Source organism: Dromiciops gliroides, chromosome 3 (genome assembly GCF_019393635.1).
Source record: "Dromiciops gliroides isolate mDroGli1 chromosome 3, mDroGli1.pri, whole genome shotgun sequence".
NCBI lineage: Eukaryota > Metazoa > Chordata > Mammalia > Microbiotheria > Microbiotheriidae > Dromiciops > Dromiciops gliroides.
The window spans coordinates 517,091,470-517,109,218 of NC_057863.1; positions in this window are offsets into that span (position 1 = coordinate 517,091,470).

Here is a 17,749-nt window from a genome sequence, read left to right on the forward strand (position 1 = left end):
TCAATAGTGATCTATTGCATTTGTTTAATATGATTATAGATAGCTTTGATTCCTTCATCTGAAAACTGCCTGTTCATATCCTTTATACTTGGGAGTCCACCTGCCTAGACAAGCACAGAAACTATATGGTCAGAACTACAAAACACTTTTCACTGAATTAAAGTCAGATCTAATCAATTAGAAAAAAGTATTAATTGCTAATGGGTAGGCAGAACCAATATAATAAAAATGACAATCCTACCTAAGTTAATTAATTTATTTAGTGCTATATTAATCAACCAATCAAAATATTTTATAGAGATAAAAAAAATAATAATAAAATTAATCTGGAAAAACAAAATTTCAAAGATATTATGGGAATCAATGAAAAAAATGTGAAAGAAGGTGATCTAGCAGTACCAGATCTCAAACTGTATTACAAAGTGGCAATTAGGGGCAGCTAGGTGGCACAGTGGATAGAGCCCTGGTCCTGGATTCAGGAGCACCTGAGTTCAAATCTGGCCTCACACATGTGACACTTATTAGCTGTGTGACCCTGAGCAAGTCACTTAACCCTAATTGCCCTGCAAAAAATAAACAAACAAATAAATATGTAGGTGAGTAAATAAATAAATGTATGACTTAATAAATAAATGAAAAGATAAATACATAAATATATGAAATAAAAAATAAAGTGGCAATTAACAAAACAATCTAGTATTGACTAAGAAATAAAGAGGTAGATCATTAGAATAGAATAGAAATTACACTATAGTAAATTATCATATTAATCTAGTATATGATAAACTGAAATATCCAAGATTTTGGAGCAAAAACTCATTATTTGACAAAACTGTTGGGAAAAGTGGGAAATAATATGGCAGAAACTAGGTATTCACCAAAATCTCACACCATACACTAAAATAAGGTCAAAAGGGGTACATGATTTACACATAAAGGATGATACTATAAGCCAATTAAGAAATTATGGAATTGTTTCCCTGTCACATTTATAGGCAGAGGAAGAATTTAGGACCAAAGCAGATATAGAGAGAAGCAAAACATAAAATAGATCATTTTGATTATGTAAAAAAGTTTTTATGTTATATATACACACATACATACATATATATATATATAATATTATATTATATCATATTACATCACATTATGTCATATTATATCATAGCATATCTAGCATAGCATATCTATCATATCATGTCATGTCATGTCATGTCATGTCATATTATATTATATTATGTTATATTATATTGTATTATATTATATTGTATTGTATTATATTATATTGTATTGTATTGTATTGTATTGTATTGTATTGTATTGTATTGTATTGTATTGTATTGTATTGTATTGTATTATATTATATTATATTATATTATATTATATTATATTATATTATATTATATTATATTATATTATATTATATTATATTATATTATATTATATTGTATTGTATTGTATTGTATTGTATTGTATTGTATTGTATTGTATTGTATTGTATTGTATTGTATTGTATTGTATTGTATTGTATTGTATTGTATTGTATTGTATTATATTATATTATATTATATTATATTATATTATATTATATTATATTATATTATATTATATTATATTATATTATATTATATTATATTATATTATATTATATTATATTATATTATATAGCTTTTGCAGAAACAAAACTAATGTAACCAAGATTAGTAGGTAAGCAGAACACTGGGAAAGAATTTTTATTTTTATTTTTTTTAGTGAGGCAATTGGGGTTAAGTGACTTGCCAAGGGTCACACAGCTAGTAAGTGTTAAGTGTCTGAGGCCGGATTTGAACTCAGGTACTCCTGACTCCAGGGCCAGTGCTCTATCCACTGGGCCACCTAGCTGCCCCTGGGAAAGAATTTTTGAAACAAATATCTCTGATAAAGACCTCATTTCTCAAATATATAGAGAACTGTGTAAGACTTGTAAAAATATAAACCATTCCCCAATTGATAAATAGGCACACTGTTAAGGAATTTACAATTATGTGACCCTCTCAACAAAGCTGGGAAGTAGGTACAAATGTTTATTATCCCATTATACATGCAAAGACTGGTTACATTCTCTAATTTACTGCAATTACAAAATAACTTCAAGAGAAATTTTTCCATGCAATCATTTTTTTTAATTTATTAGTACAAAAGGCAATAACTAAACTTCATTTTTCACAATAGTCCATTGTTTTTAGCTAGCTCATCTTCAAAAATTTAATAGTGACATTCCTGGTTTCCCATAACATTCCCTTTATTTCTTTTACATCTCCCAAAGAACTAAATCTATTTTTTTATTCTCATATCTTAACCCTATCAGTATACCTGAGACATTTCTCAAAAAGGAAAAAAAAATCCCAAATCTTTTGTTTTTAATCTTGGTAGGATCAAAACCATTCCTCAACTTTCCTTTTTCAAAACCCCAAAACTTTTGTTCTTTCAAGCATTGTATTCACAGTGCATCATTGCAAATAAACCCCACCTTTTTAAAAACTTTACCCATTATTCTATCATCCCTATTCACACTTTCTATCTTCTTTTCTTATTATATCTGTGGAACAGCCCGAGCAGATTCGAGATGCTGTATTAGTCACACCTGGTGCTATCCAGGTTCTCTTAATAGAGTCTACAATGCCTTGTGTACCAAAATGGCCTTTTCTGTGAACAGAGAGGCATACCTGGTGGTAGAATTTCCGGGGAAGAAATGGCTTACCTTCCGGAGACACCCAGATGCCATTGATCTGTTTCGCCTTAAATTTCTTTTTCCACTTTTCTACTTCAGAATCGTCATAGGTTAGGTTGGAAGGAATATCCTCAGAAGGTGAAAGGTTAAATACATGTTCAGGAGCTTCTAATGCAGCAAGCTTGGCTGCAGAATCGGCTCGTGCATTTCCCTTTGAAACAGGATCACTATTCCCTGTGTGGGCAGGGCAATGTACAACGGCTAGGGAGGAAGGCAGTTTTAGGGCATCTAAGAGGTCCTTGATAAGGTCCCCATTGGCAATAGCCTTGCCCGAGGATGTTAGAAAGCCTCGTTGACGCCAAATCATACCAATAAAGTGGCATATGCCAAAGCCATATTTTGAGTCAGTAAAAATGGTGTCACTCTTATCTTTAGTTATATTACAGGCCTGTGTAAGAGCCACAAGTTCAGCAGCCTGTGCACTAAAATGGGAAGGCAGAGAAGCTGCCCAGAGGGTGTCATAATCAGAAACTACAGCAGCTCCAGTAAAACGGGTTCCCTCTCTCATAAATGAGGAACCATCTGTATAGAGGACAAGATCAGGATTTTCTAAAGGTGTATCAAAAAGATCATCACGGGGTTTTTCAGCCATATCAACTAAAGAAGCACAGTCATGCAATGGTTCCCCCGAGAATGGTAAGTTAGGGAGTAGTGTTGCTGGATTAAGAACTGTGCAGCGTTTTAAAGTGATATTCTCATTACCTAACAGGGTTATTTCATACTTAGCCAGCCTTTGATCTGAAAAGGCTTGTGTCCTGTGACATAGTAAGAGAGCCTCCACTTCGTGAGGGCATTGCACAGTTAGAGGGTTACCTAGGACCAAATCAGAGGCTTTTTCTACCAAAAGCGCTGTGGCCGCCAGTGCTCTAAGGCAAGGTGGCGCTCCAGCCGCTACAGGGTCCAGCTGAATTGAATAGTAGGCTATAGGATGTTGGTTAGGCCCCAGTGACTGAGTCAGGACTCCAGAAGCCACCCCCCTTTGTTCATGCACAAAGAGAGTGAAAGGCTTACTATAATCTGGCAGTCCTAGGGCAGGTGCTGATAACAAGGTCCGTTTTAATACTTTTATGGCTGAGAGATGCTGGGGATCCAACTGTAAAATGTCTGGAACTGAATTTTTTGTAAGAGCTATGAGGGGTTTAGTAATTTCACCAAAAGAGGGTATCCATTGTCTACAGTACCCAGCTGCTCCCAGAATGGCTCTTAACTGCTTCTTCGTAGTGGGGGCAGAGAGTTGTTGAATGGCCTGGACTCGCTTAGAAGAGACAGAGCGAGTTCCAGCAGCCAAAATAAATCCTAAATATTCTACCTGGGGCAAACACCATTGTACCTTTGTCTTGGAAACCTTGTGTCCTCTCTTGTGCAGCTCCAGCAGTAAGTGACGGCTATCTGTCTGACAAATTTCAGCATTAGGAGAGGCCAAAAGTAAGTCATCTACATATTGTACTAGTGTGGAGCTTTTAAAGGTAATAGAGGCCAGATCCTGCTGTAAAATTTGGGAAAATAATGTAGGACTGTCTACAAATCCCTGTGGGAGTCTAGTCCAGGTCCACTGTCTATTTTTCCAGGTAAAAGCAAATAAATTAGAATTAGAATTTCTTCTCCAAGTCCTACATTCTCTCAATTCATGCCCCTCCTTACGACAGTAACAACACACCTTAGTGTCCTTGCTCCGGTGTTCACATGGCTGACTAGGAATCGCTGGTGCCAGAATGCTCTGTTTAGGGTGATCTGGATCTTCCTCACGTGAGTCAAAGACATAATTTGCAAGTTCCTTAATTCTATCTACTGTGAGATTTCTCCAGTCTGGACATTGTTTCAGAAAGTATCTGCGTATTTCTGGCAGTGAATTATAAACAAATGTGTTGAGAACGATATAGGAATCTCTTAAATCTACTGGATCCAATCTGGTGTACTGTCTAGCGGCCTCACAAAGTCTATCATAAAATCTGTTTGGTCTTTCATTATGTAACGATTGGAATAACGCCACCTGCTGGATACTAACTGTAGAAGAGTTCTGCCCATGAAGCGAAGGTCTTTGAGGGCAAGACCAGGAGTCTTGTCTTTGGTATCAGGAAGTGACGCGGACTAGTGGGAGGAGGAAGGAAGAGACTGGCGCTGACTCTGGGGCTCTTTCCTCTGGACTCTGGTGGAGAGCGGAGCTAGAAATGTGCTCTCCCTTTAATAGATAGGAATCTAGGCCTTTTTCTCTCTCTCTTTACCAAATTCTTATTCTCCTTAATAAATGCTTAAAAGTCTAACTCTTGCTAAAGTTTATAATTTATTGGCGACCACTCATTAGATATTTTAGACAGTTTAGCTAGAATTTTAACCCTTAACAGATGGCTGACCACGAAGAGGAAAGCTAAACCTCAGTCTTCTGATCTTCTGGTTGGGTAAGAAATTTCCCCTCCCTCTCCCTTTAAACTGCTAAGTACTGGTGCACTGGCTGTGTTTTCCCTTTAAATTTTTTCGAATGGACCTTTTAAACTCCCTAATTACCCTATTTTTGATTTTAGTCTGTTTAACCGGACAAATGGGAGATAAGATCATGTTAATGCTTTGTTTTTGTGGATTTTCTATTTTTCTTTTTATTTTTGTTAAAAGAGCCAGCAACTTACTCACACAAGGAAATATCTCTCCCTCTCCCAACCATGCTTGTTCAGAGAAACCGGAAGAGATTCCTGCAGCTTTTCCCAGTTCTAACACTAATTGTTGCTCTAATTTTGCATGCCTGGAGGCAATGACCCACCCTCTAGAAGCTTTTAATCCCCTAGCACCTGGAGGCAAAGTGGGGGAAGGGGAATCCAGGCCTGAGTTCAAAATCAAGTCTGATTCAAATTGCTCTGGTCCCTCCCCTCCTCTCCAGACCCCACCCTCTACTCCTCCTATGGCCAAGCCCATTGCTTCCCCTGCCTGGGAAGTCCAGAGATCTGATGCGCATGCTCAACTTTGTCTAACTACATTTGCAGCTTCAGGCTCAGCCCTTCCCCGCCCTGGCTGTGCTTTTGAGACAATCTTAGAAAATTCTTTAAATTCCAGATATGCTCGTTTTGTTCATAATTTTGCTAACCTGCTTTTGTCTTTCATTAGTAATCTTATAAAGCATTTGTATGGTGAAAAGACTGACAGACAATATAGAGGGGTTAAAGAAGAAAAACTTAAGCTGAATAAGAATGACAATCATCAACATAGTTCAAGACTCTGCTTTTGCCATGGAAGGGTATATATTTTACAGAAATGTAGAAGTAAGCAGCAAGGTATTGATATGAGTATTGGGGATTTTAGATATCAGAATCAAGAGTGTTCTGAATTCACTCAGATTATTAACAGTATCAGTTCAGAGGTTACATAGGATTTCTATGCTATTACATCTACATTTTGAAATTAATGGTATGGGTTTATTTTCATAGAGATTTTCATGCTTTTGAGGTTGTGTTTTATACTTAGTTTTTAAAACAAGGAGAATATTTGTAAAAGTTTTTTATAGTCATGTGATCAAGTTTATATTTTATAATACTCTTATTAAGTTCATATTCATTTATATTTCCTTAGTTTGAATTTCATTGTCTTTTATTGTTCCATGTGTATTTTCTTCTATTCATTTATCTATCTAATTTTGAAACATTGCAAGATGGTTTTGTTTTTATTATACAATGTTAATTCTAGGAGTATTGTGCTCCCATATTCTGAGTTGTTTGTTTTTGTTATTTTTTCTCAACTGATTATTTGATCAAACTCTTTAAAGCATTTCCGTGGCAAATTGGTTGCCATGGCAAGTGTAAATTGATTCTAGAAGTATTATTTTTGATAAGCATATTCCCAAAAAAAAAAAAAGAGGGGAACATTTGTAAAAGTTTTCTATTTTCAAAAAAAAAAAGTTCTTTGAGATTCTGTTGTGCTTTAACTTGTATTTAAGTATGTTCTGATTTTTCACAAAAGTAATTGTATACTAAGTAAAAAAAAGGGTATTATTTGAAATTGTTGCATAATTATATATTATATTTTGAGTCAAGATGTATTCACATTTTTTGCAATCATTTATTATCCTCAATTTTAAATCCATATGAGACTTGGATTATGGGAACTTATCATTTAAGACATTAATTGCCTTTATTCTGAGTTATCAGATGCCAGTTGGCCAAGGTGCCATCCAATCACAAGAGGAATACATATTGCTCAAGGAGCAGACACTGAACTGTCACATGAGGGGAGACATGCATGAAGTCAAGGTATGGCCGAGGGAACGGCTTTTGACTAATGTTGAGGTTGGATTCTCTTGGTTTAATATTTTATTCTCTTTTCCCCCACAATATTGTACAGATGGCTGGAAGTATTGATCCCACCCATCTCACTTCTACACCTGGCTTCTATGCTCCCTCCTATATGCCTGATGAAATGGACATCTCAATCCCATGCATCTGATTAAGTCTGACTCAGTTTCCTCCAATATGTTCGGTGGCATGGACATATATTCCATCCACCTATTTTAGACCTGGCATACTGCATGGGCAGTATATATTGCTCAAGTGTGGGAATGCTCATATCCCATCATTTCTCTGTTCTTTTATGGTAACCCCCATAATTATCTCAGGTGTCATGATAAATAACAGTGTTGAATTTGGCCTTGACATCTGTTACTAATTATATTAGATTTTAAATTTCTCATAATGGCATGAGGATAATTAGGCAGATGATGCAAAAAGTGATAAAACAAAGATAAAAATTATTTTTATTAATTAATATTGCAGCAATTGTCTTCTCAATTACCCTCCATAAGGGGGGACTATAGTAATATTATAATTTTAAAGAATGTTAGAATTTTTGTTTTATTATATGTTTCATGTGTAACAACTAAGATTCTGAATTCCCTTAGACATGTTTTTGAGAACTTTCATTGTTTGATTTGATTATTGACAAAGCTATTTTAAAGTTGTGTTAAGCTCAATTTTGTAGGAAATTTTCCTGGCTGATTACCAGCATCCACACATCAACCCCTGTAAAGACTTCCATTCCACGACTACACCTAGAGGACATCTGAAAAAAGACTTTCAGAGACTTTAAATGAACAGTTTTGATTTGTTGTTTTTTTTCTCTTTCTGTTATAATATACACCATCTGTAATATGTATTCTCTGCAGAGGCCCTCCCTTTGCAAGACTAATGTCAAAGCGTCAGTTCATGAGGACAAAAAAAAATCACCCCTCTGGACAAAACTTTCCTCTCTTCCTTTTCTATATTGTTGTTCACATATTATTAGTTATCAATAGTTATTATATTGTTTTTACTGTTCCGTCAAGGAAACATTTTGTTTCTTGAGGAACAACAGGGGGGACTGTAACGATTGGAATAACGCCACCTGCTGGATACTAACTGTAGAAGAGTTCTGCCCATGAAGCGAAGGTCTTTGAGGGCAAGACCAGGAGTCTTGTCTTTGGTATCAGGAAGTGACGCGGACTAGTGGGAGGAGGAAGGAAGAGACTGGCGCTGACTCTGGGGCTCTTTCCTCTGGACTCTGGTGGAGAGCGGAGCTAGAAATGTGCTCTCCCTTTAATAGATAGGAATCTAGGCCTTTTTCTCTCTCTCTTTACCAAATTCTTATTCTCCTTAATAAATGCTTAAAAGTCTAACTCTTGCTAAAGTTTATAATTTATTGGCGACCACTCATTAGATATTTTAGACAGTTTAGCTAGAATTTTAACCCTTAACAATTAGCCTCCTGAGGTAGGCTTAAAAATTTCTGCCAGTTTTCCGGTTTTCTAGAGCAAGATTCCATTCCCTTCAGAAGTGTTTCTCTAGCATCTTTTAATCTTTGGAAATCCCTATCATCATTATAATTCCACTCTGGATCCTTTAGAGGCCATTCCACATCGGCCTTACCTTTCGCAACAAGGGCATTTCCTGCTGAGATAATATCTGTAATCTCAGTTGGGGACAGTAAAGTTTCCAAAAGGCAAGTAACATCAGCCCAACTGGGTTGATATGCATTAAATATAGTCCTTAACTGTAAAATTACAGTGTTTGGATTTTTCTCAAAACTAGGGATGATTGATTTCCATGCGCTCAAGTCACTTGGTCTAAAGGGGCTATATTTTCTGACTTGAATTGGCACTCCCTTTTTACTATGTTCTAAAGCTTCCTGCAGAGGGAGTAGTTTCTGCTGATCTGATTCTAAACTTGGATCATCTCTAGTAGAAACAGCCATTTTGAGGTCTCTCTCCATATGTGAGAATTTCATTTTGAGGTCTCTCTCCATATGGGACTCTGATTAAAAGCCTTCAAAACTGGACTTTTCTTGTTTCCTTATCTAATAATCCTCTTTCTTTTTACTTGCTTAATTCCTTTAGTCTTTATTTATTTTTGGAGGGTCCATATTTTATCCCCCCCCCAATTACATGTAAAAACAATATTTTTCTAATACTTTGAGTTCTGTGACATTTAAAATCTAATGTGTGGCTACTCTGTTTCTACCCCCAGTGTGGGGGTGAGAACTAGCTAAGGTTTACTTATAAAATAGAAACATCAGCATGTTTTTGGCATTAAGCATTTATTAAAATATATTATAGGTTAGTAAAGATAGAACACATGGAGTTCAGAAAGATAGCTAAAGCCTATCTGCCCTAGGGTTGTGTAAGGGGCTAAAATTCTAGCTATACTGTCTAAAATATCTAATGAGTGGTCGCCAATAAATTATGAGCTTTAGCAAGAGTTAGACTTTTAAGCATTTATTAAGGAGAATAAGAATTTGGTAAAGAGAGAGAAAGAAAGGCCTAGATTCATCTATCTATTAAAGGGAGAGCACATTTCTAGCTGCCTTCTCCACCAGAGTCCTCAGGAAAGAGAGTTAAAGTGCCAGCCACCCCCTTCTTCCTCCCACAAGCAAACGTCACTTCCTGACACCAAAGAAAAGACCCATGGTCTTGCCCTCAGAGACCTTCTCCTCATGGTGGAACTTTCCTACAGTAAGTCTCCAGCAGGTGGCATCATTCCAATCATTACAGTTCAGAAAGGACTCCTTCTCCTTTCCTTGGCCACCAACCTGAGGTTCCAGAATGAAAGAGGCCAGAGCTAGGGAGCCAGCCTCCCTTCCTACTTCCTGTCTCCCACCCCAGAAGGGGTGGTCCTTCAAACTGATTGGTTGAGGGTGGTCTTGTGTTGATGTTGTAGTCCATAGCCTCTGAGAACAACATCCCACTCAGGGCTGGCCAGGTGTAGTCTCAATTTTATCAGTCTTAAGTAGGTTCTCAGTCAGTTTCACACAATTCAATTAATGCCAAATCAATCTTCAGGTGGGTCCCTGGGCATCTGCCAAATCCCATTATTTTTTCTCAGTTCCAAATTATTTCCTTTCCTCCATCCTCAAACCAAGAATCACCTACCCAGAAAAACTCAGTATAATCTTTAAGGGGAAAAGTGGGACTTCAATGAAAAAGAGGACTTTCAGGTATTCATGATGAAAAGATTTGGACTGAATGGAAAATATTTACTTTAAAAAATAAGACCCTAGAAAACCATAAAAAGTTGAAGGTGGAGACATACATGGGTTTGTGCAGTGTGTGACTGTTTTGTGTCTGAGGCTGGGCTTCAACCGGGGTCCCCCTGTGTCTGGAGTGGATGCTTTGTCCACTGTGTCACCTAGCTGCCCCATGATGACATTGTTAGGGTAAAATTGAGGGGTGATAGGAATGCACTGAGTGGGGGGGGGAAGGGCAGAGGTAGCATGGGGTAAAATCCCACATGAAAGAAACAGGAAAGGTTTTATGGAATGGGAGAAGAGATGGGGTAGGAGCAGGAGAGTAAATTAACTTTACACTCATCAGAATAAGCTCAAAGACCTTAATCTCATCAGAATTGGATCAAGGAGGGAATAACATACACATTCAGTTGGTTGGAATAATCTATCTAACCCTGCAGGAAAATAGGATAGGAAGGGGATAAAGAGAGAGGGGCAAAAGAAGGGAAGAACAGATTGGGGGAGGGGACAGACAGAAGCAAATTCCTTTTGAAGAGGGATAGGGTGAAGGAAGATAGATGATAGAGTAAATATGGGGAAGGGAATAGGATGGAGGGAAACAGTTAACAATAGTAATTGTGAAAAAGAGAAAAGGGGGAAAATGTACAAAAATATTTATAGCAATTCTTTGTGGTGGCTGAGAATTGAGAATCAAGGGAATGTCCATAAATTGAAGAATGACTGAAGAAGCTGTGGTATATAATGGTAGTGGAATGGTATTGTGCTATAGAAAATGACAAATAGAATGATCCCAGAAAAACCTGGAAAGATTCATATGAACTAATATATAGTGAAGTGAGCAGAACTGGGAAGACATTGCGCATAGTTACAGCAGTATTGTTTGATGAGCAATTGTGAATGACTTAACTACCTTCAGCAATACAATGATCCAAGACTGTCCCAAGGGACAAATGATGAAGCATACTATCCACTCCCATGGATAGGACTGATGAAAAGAACACTTGTGAATTGTACATATATAACCTATATCAGATTGGTTGCTATCTTGTGGAGGGTGGAGGAAAGGGAGGGAGGCATAAAAATTTGGAATGCTAAATCTTATTAAAATGAATGTTGTAAACTACCCTTACATGTAACTGGAAAAAATAAAATAAATGTTTGTTGCATTGAAAAAAAAGAATAAGGTGCATCTTTGGAGAATCGGATTTATTATATACATTTGGAAATATTTTATTATATAATCACAACTGTGTGTATGGGTGGTAATCAAAATTTCCAAAGTGAAAAGCAATAACATAATGATTTACAATTGCTTTATTCATGGAAAAGTTAACAGCCTGCTCTGCCCCCCCCCCTTAAAAAAATTGGGAATAAATTACCTATGATTCCCATGTTCCAGCTATTCTATTTGGCTTATCTTCCCACTCCTAATAGAAACACCTTATTCTTTCTGAAAAATAATTTTTGCAAATAAATCACTGGGCTACTTCTAACTACTAGAAAAGAAATAACCTTCACTTGAAAACCATATCAATTACTTAGTAAGCATTCATTCAATACATAGCATGTACCAGACACTACTAGGTTCTGAAGATTCAAAACAAAATGGAATAGTTCCAATCTTCAACAGTTTACATTCTAAGAAGGAAAATAAAATTAGCACATAAAGGGATGTGTGTGTGTGTGTGTGTGTGTGTGTGTGTGTGTGTGTGTGTGAGAGAGAGAGAGAGAGAGAGAGAGAGAGAGAGAGAGAGAGAGAGAGAGAAAGAGAGAGAGACAGAGAGAGAGAGAGGGGGACAGAGAGAGAGAATATTCCATTAAAAAAAAAAGACATAAAATGATGGTGGGGAGAGGAGCAGAATTAGGACAATAATTTAGAAGACAAAAAAGGGCTACTGTAGAACCTGGTCCTTGAACTGACTATTGAAGGAAACAGTAATTCCAAGAGGTAAATATAAGGAGGGAGAGCACACCAGGTATGGATAAAAATCATTGTAAAGATATGAAGATGAGAGACATAATATCTAGTGTAAGAAAATCACCTGAAAAGACGCAGAAATACACAAAATGACTCATAGATGGCAAGAAACACAAAGTTCTGGAGATCTGGGCAGAAAGACCCATACTTTCATGTGGATTTTAAGAAAGCAACTGTGGATTGGCACCTGACAGAAATATGGAAAGAGAGAGAGCGTCCATTACAACAGAAGAGGAGAAAGGAATTCCAGGCTTATGGGGAAAAGAGAAGTGAGTAGACAGAGATGGATTTTGTCACTTGGACCTGGTAAGACTCACAAACTGAACTATAAGGAATTAATTAACATTTTCACAGTGAAGTTTACAATCATATATTGTAGAATAAACCATGCTTGTCTCTTCCAAGGCACTATAAGTCATGTTCATTGTCAATAAAATTCGGGGACTCAGAGGGTAGGCCTATTTGGTGGTGATCTGAAAGGCTTCTCCAAAAACTCTGAGTGTTGAAAGACTTCATGTCTCTTCTTGTTTATAGTCAGGTTAAATAAAACATGCCCCATGCCTGATGCCTTTTTTAGCTTTAGTGTTTACAATAGACCTGAGACACAAAACAGATTATAATGCTAATGGGAAACCTAGGGTATGGGATTACTAAATCTAATAGACATTCTGTGGGGCATGAGCAAGATTCTTTTATTTCTATGGATGACCCAAGCTAGGACCAAAAATGAGCCTTATAAGACTATTTTAAGGGACCTAAGGTAAATCAGTTGAATCATGTAGTAGCCCCACAACCAGAAGAATTACACCTAAAATGGAAACAAGAAAGCATACTATTACCCACAAAAGCTTACTGAAAATTGGTGGCCAAACCATTGTTTGTAAATTTATGAAGTATTGTAAATTAAAAATAACACACACTTTAAAAACTAACAACAACAATATTAATAAACAATTATACATTCTGAGTCTTAATTCTGAAAACTCAGGGAATCTCAGTTGATACTTAGGGATGATAAAGGAAAAGGAGGAGAAAAAAACCAACTTCAAAAAATTATAATTTATTCAGGGAAGGACATTAACTATTCCACCCTTGCCAAAGCAGTTTTTTGTTGTTGTTTTTTAAGTGCATGGTTTAAATAGAAAACTGTATTAGGCCCAGGGAAAGGTAGAGAGATTAACTAGTTAAAAGGCTATGCCCTCATGGAATATATAACCTAGTAGGAAGATATAACACAGAAATCATAATACAAAATAATGACACAATAGCAGTATTAAGGAGATGTTTCCTTCCCTCCATGACTTGTAAAATCAAATCAACTCAAAATGTAATCAAGTTATCTTTTTGTTTAATTAATTTTAAATAATAACTTAAATTAGTGATAATAAAGTTATTAAGTGTCACAAAGTATTTCCCTCTCAAAATAGGCCTATTTAATTGACAGTTTATTTAGTATATAGTATTCATTGTTATCATTCCTACTTTATATAAAAAGAAACTTTAATTCGGTAAAAATAAACTTTATCATCCATTTTTCTTAGGGTGTTATAATAATGATAACTAGGCAACTTGATAGCTTAGTGAATAAGTCTAGAAAAGAGTCAGAAAAACCTGTGTTTGCATACTATTTCAAACACTAACTATGATTCTGGGTAAGTCATATATCTTCTTTAGGTATCAGTTTTTGCATCCGTAAAAAAAAAGGTACAAATAAAAACTACCTCATAGAGTTAAGAGGATCAAATGAGATAATCTATATAAACCACTTTCAAAACCATAAAGTACTATATAAATATTGACTATTAAAAGATCTAATATAATGGTTAACTGCCTATGTGAGTCAATAAATTTCACTCTGATTCATATCCAGAGATTTCAAATTGTAAACTGAGTAGGCAACTTCTAAGAGTTGTTCACAATTAGGCCTAAATTAGAAGTCAGTTCAAACCGTCAACAAAAATGGTGCATGATGACAAAAGTAGTCCTGCATCCTGACGATACCATTACATCTTTTCCCAAATCTAGTTCTTTTCAAAACCAAGATCACTGAGATATTGCTTGGTATAGTAGAAGCCTTCACAATCTGATGCAAGGCTTCTAAATATATAGTGAAATATTTATATATTCACATAATGCTATCATCAGTTCCTGCATTGATCTATGATGATTAATTCAATATTGTGGCAGCTAGGTAATTTACTAGATAGAACCCTGGGCTTGGAATCAGGAAGACTCATCTTCTTTAGTTTAAATTCAACCTCTTACACTTACTAGCTGTGGAACCCTACACAAATCACTTAAACTCTCTCTGTTTACCTCAATATCCTCATCTATAAAATGAGTTGGAGATACCACTCCAGTATCTTCAACAAGAAAACCCCATATAGGGTCACAAAGAATTGGACACCACTGAACAGCAGCAAGAAACAGTCATTGTCTTTTGCTTTCATCATTGTCTCATCATGACATAACAAAACCATTCGGTGAAATATCTACCTTTGAACTTCTTCAAACACTGCATGTTCTTTCTTATGAACATAGAAGTGTATAAGTGTCTGTAATTGTGCATGAAAGTGTGCTCCCATGTGTGTATGCCTGTGTGTGGGGATAGTTGTAAAATGAGGAGAAAAAAAGACTACAGTCAAGAAATTGTATATATATATATATATATATATATATATATATATATATATATATATATATTTTGGGATCAAAGAACCTCTTTTCATGTATAATTCACTACTAGTCTGGTCTCGGCATCAACTATTTCATTTCTCCCCTCCACAGAATGCAAATGTATATTTCTGACTGAATTTGCTCATGTATTCTTCTTACCTGAAATTCCTTCTTCCCAACACTATACTTGTCTAGACACCATCTTTCCTTCAATGCCTGAGGCCTTCCATGATCAGCCCAGCCTTCAGTGAATAACTCCTCCTGCAAACTCAACACTTAATTTCTGCTTCTTTATTGAACATTGAATATATACCTTTATTTACATCACTTTTTATTCTGTATTCTCAACTAGCAACTTGAGGACTTTAATATCCCAAAGTACTTTGCATTTTAACTTACTCATGGCAGTATACCATGGCATTCATTATCCCATTTTTTAACAATGAAAACAATTACAGATCCTCTGGATTTCTTTATAGCAATCCTAGAAGCTAGAAGTGTCTGCAATGTTAGTCTATGCCAACTCACTGATTTTTGTATAAAGAAACTGAGGTTCACAGCGTTTAAGTAACTTGACCAATTTCACATAGGTAGTGAAGGTCAGAGGGGAGATTTGAACCCATATCCTTTTACTCCAGAAGCAGTACTCTTATCTCTGTACACAAATATTTTTAATTATAGACTTTAGAACTAAAGGCAACTAGAGACCACTCAGTACAAAACTTTTATTGTTTAGAAGAGAGTTTTTGTAGAGAATTTAAGTGACTTATCTGAAATCACACAAGGTACTAAGTGGTCAAGCCAAGCTTAGCCCCAAGTCATGATTCCTATTTCTGTGCTCTTTTCTATCCCATACTGATTGTATGTATAGAAGGATATAGCATTGCTACTTACTAAAGCTGACATATTTGCATCAAGATTACTCAAACATGAATTGTATACTGGAAGACAAAGTCATGGTCGGTTTTGAGTCTACCTTTTGCTAAAATTTAGCTGAATGTATTCCTTAATGTTGAAGAGAATTATTGAATCCATTCTACTTAGCCAAGGAGGGGGAAGTAATCAGTTTCCCTTCCTTTCGCACTCCCACCATGATGCAAAATTATTGTTATTCAAGTTCAATTATTATGGTTGTAATTTATCCCACATATATTTAAATATCTCAAATATCTCATATATGTGAATATACAATATAGGTATATATGTGTGTATGTGTGTATGTATGCATATCTATGTTTATATTTTTGTTGTTCAGTTGTTTTAGTCATGTTCAACTTTCTGTCATCCCACTTGGGTTTTTTTGGCAAAGACACTGAAGTAGTTTGGCATTTTCTTCTCCAGTTCATTTTAGAGATGAGGAATTAAGGCAAACAGTATTGAGTGACTTGCTCAGGGTCACACAACTCATGAGTGTCTGAGGCTAGATTTGAACTCAGGTACTCCTGATTCCAGGGCCTGTGTTCTATCAACTGCACTATCTAGCTGCCCACATATATTTATAAACTAGATGAAAAATTGGGATAACTGATATAATATGTATATCTATTATCTATGCATGTATACACACATGTGTATATCTATGAACATGTCTGTATATATCTATATACATATATGTTGTGTATACATGTACATATATATGTGATATACATATGCACTTGAATCACAAAAATAGCTTGAATCCTTTAAAAACTTATACTAAATGTGTGAAATAACTGACATCCTTTCAAATTTAATGCACAAGTTTTCCACCTACTGCCCTTCAATTGACAACTTTCAGAACTATAATAGTCCCTAAATATCTCAGAAGAACATATTTGCATCTTCTGATTGTTGTTTTGAATACAAATTCAAGCCTGAACCTGCTTTCATTCATAACAAGGTTTCATTCATTTGAATCCATTAACAATAACCTCCTAATTTTGATTCAACCATTTATAATCCTCTTCTCTTTTATGTCCTTTTTTAAGGTCTCCTTTCCTGATTATACTCACTTTCTTCTGAGATTTCCACTTTAGGCTTATAGCCAATCCATCATCTGTCTTTCTTTCTATTCTTCATGACTATAGCTGAAAGTGGAAGCTGAAAATAGACTGGAAAGTCTGTATTGAGATTAGATCAGATCAATCCTGTGGAAATGTGGTATAGGACAGGAGGCACTGACTATGAAATGAATATTTCTTCCCATTTAGTCACAGCCCCATCTCTGCTCCATGTTGTGAGAAAATTTTGTGACTATGTCTTCCAAATAATTTACTTACATTGGGGAACATACTTTGTTCAAAAAGCAAAATGCAATTACCTCCATTCATTATTGGTTCTAATACCTAAGAGATACAAAAATATCAACTATATAGAACTACAAGCAGAAGTGTTCTTTATTAAATGTGTTTTAAAGTCCCATCACACTCTTTCCATGTCCTCCAATCCATCACTCTGATGAATGCATTTACCATTTTTTCAATAAAGTGTTATTTTTTTTGACTTGAATGATTTGTATTACAATGTTTTCAACTTCAATCATGTTGTTAATTTTTCTTATATATGATGGTGACTAGAACTAGACATTGTTGTTGTTCTTCCCATACTCTCAGAAACAAACCAGTAACAACAAGAAATACAGATCTCTCTTTATATCTCCCCCTTTCAAAACCTTTCCCTCTTATCCACTGCCTTTGACATTGTCAACTTTGTCAATGAACAAAAGTCCCAGGAACTTTATACTGGATTATGCTATGAGGAAAAGATACACATATATAGAAACTACTTAACTACTTAATGTAAATAAACCTTTGACAAAAGAAACTATAGAACTGCTCCAGGCTTAAGTATAGATGCTACTTAACTCTAAAGAG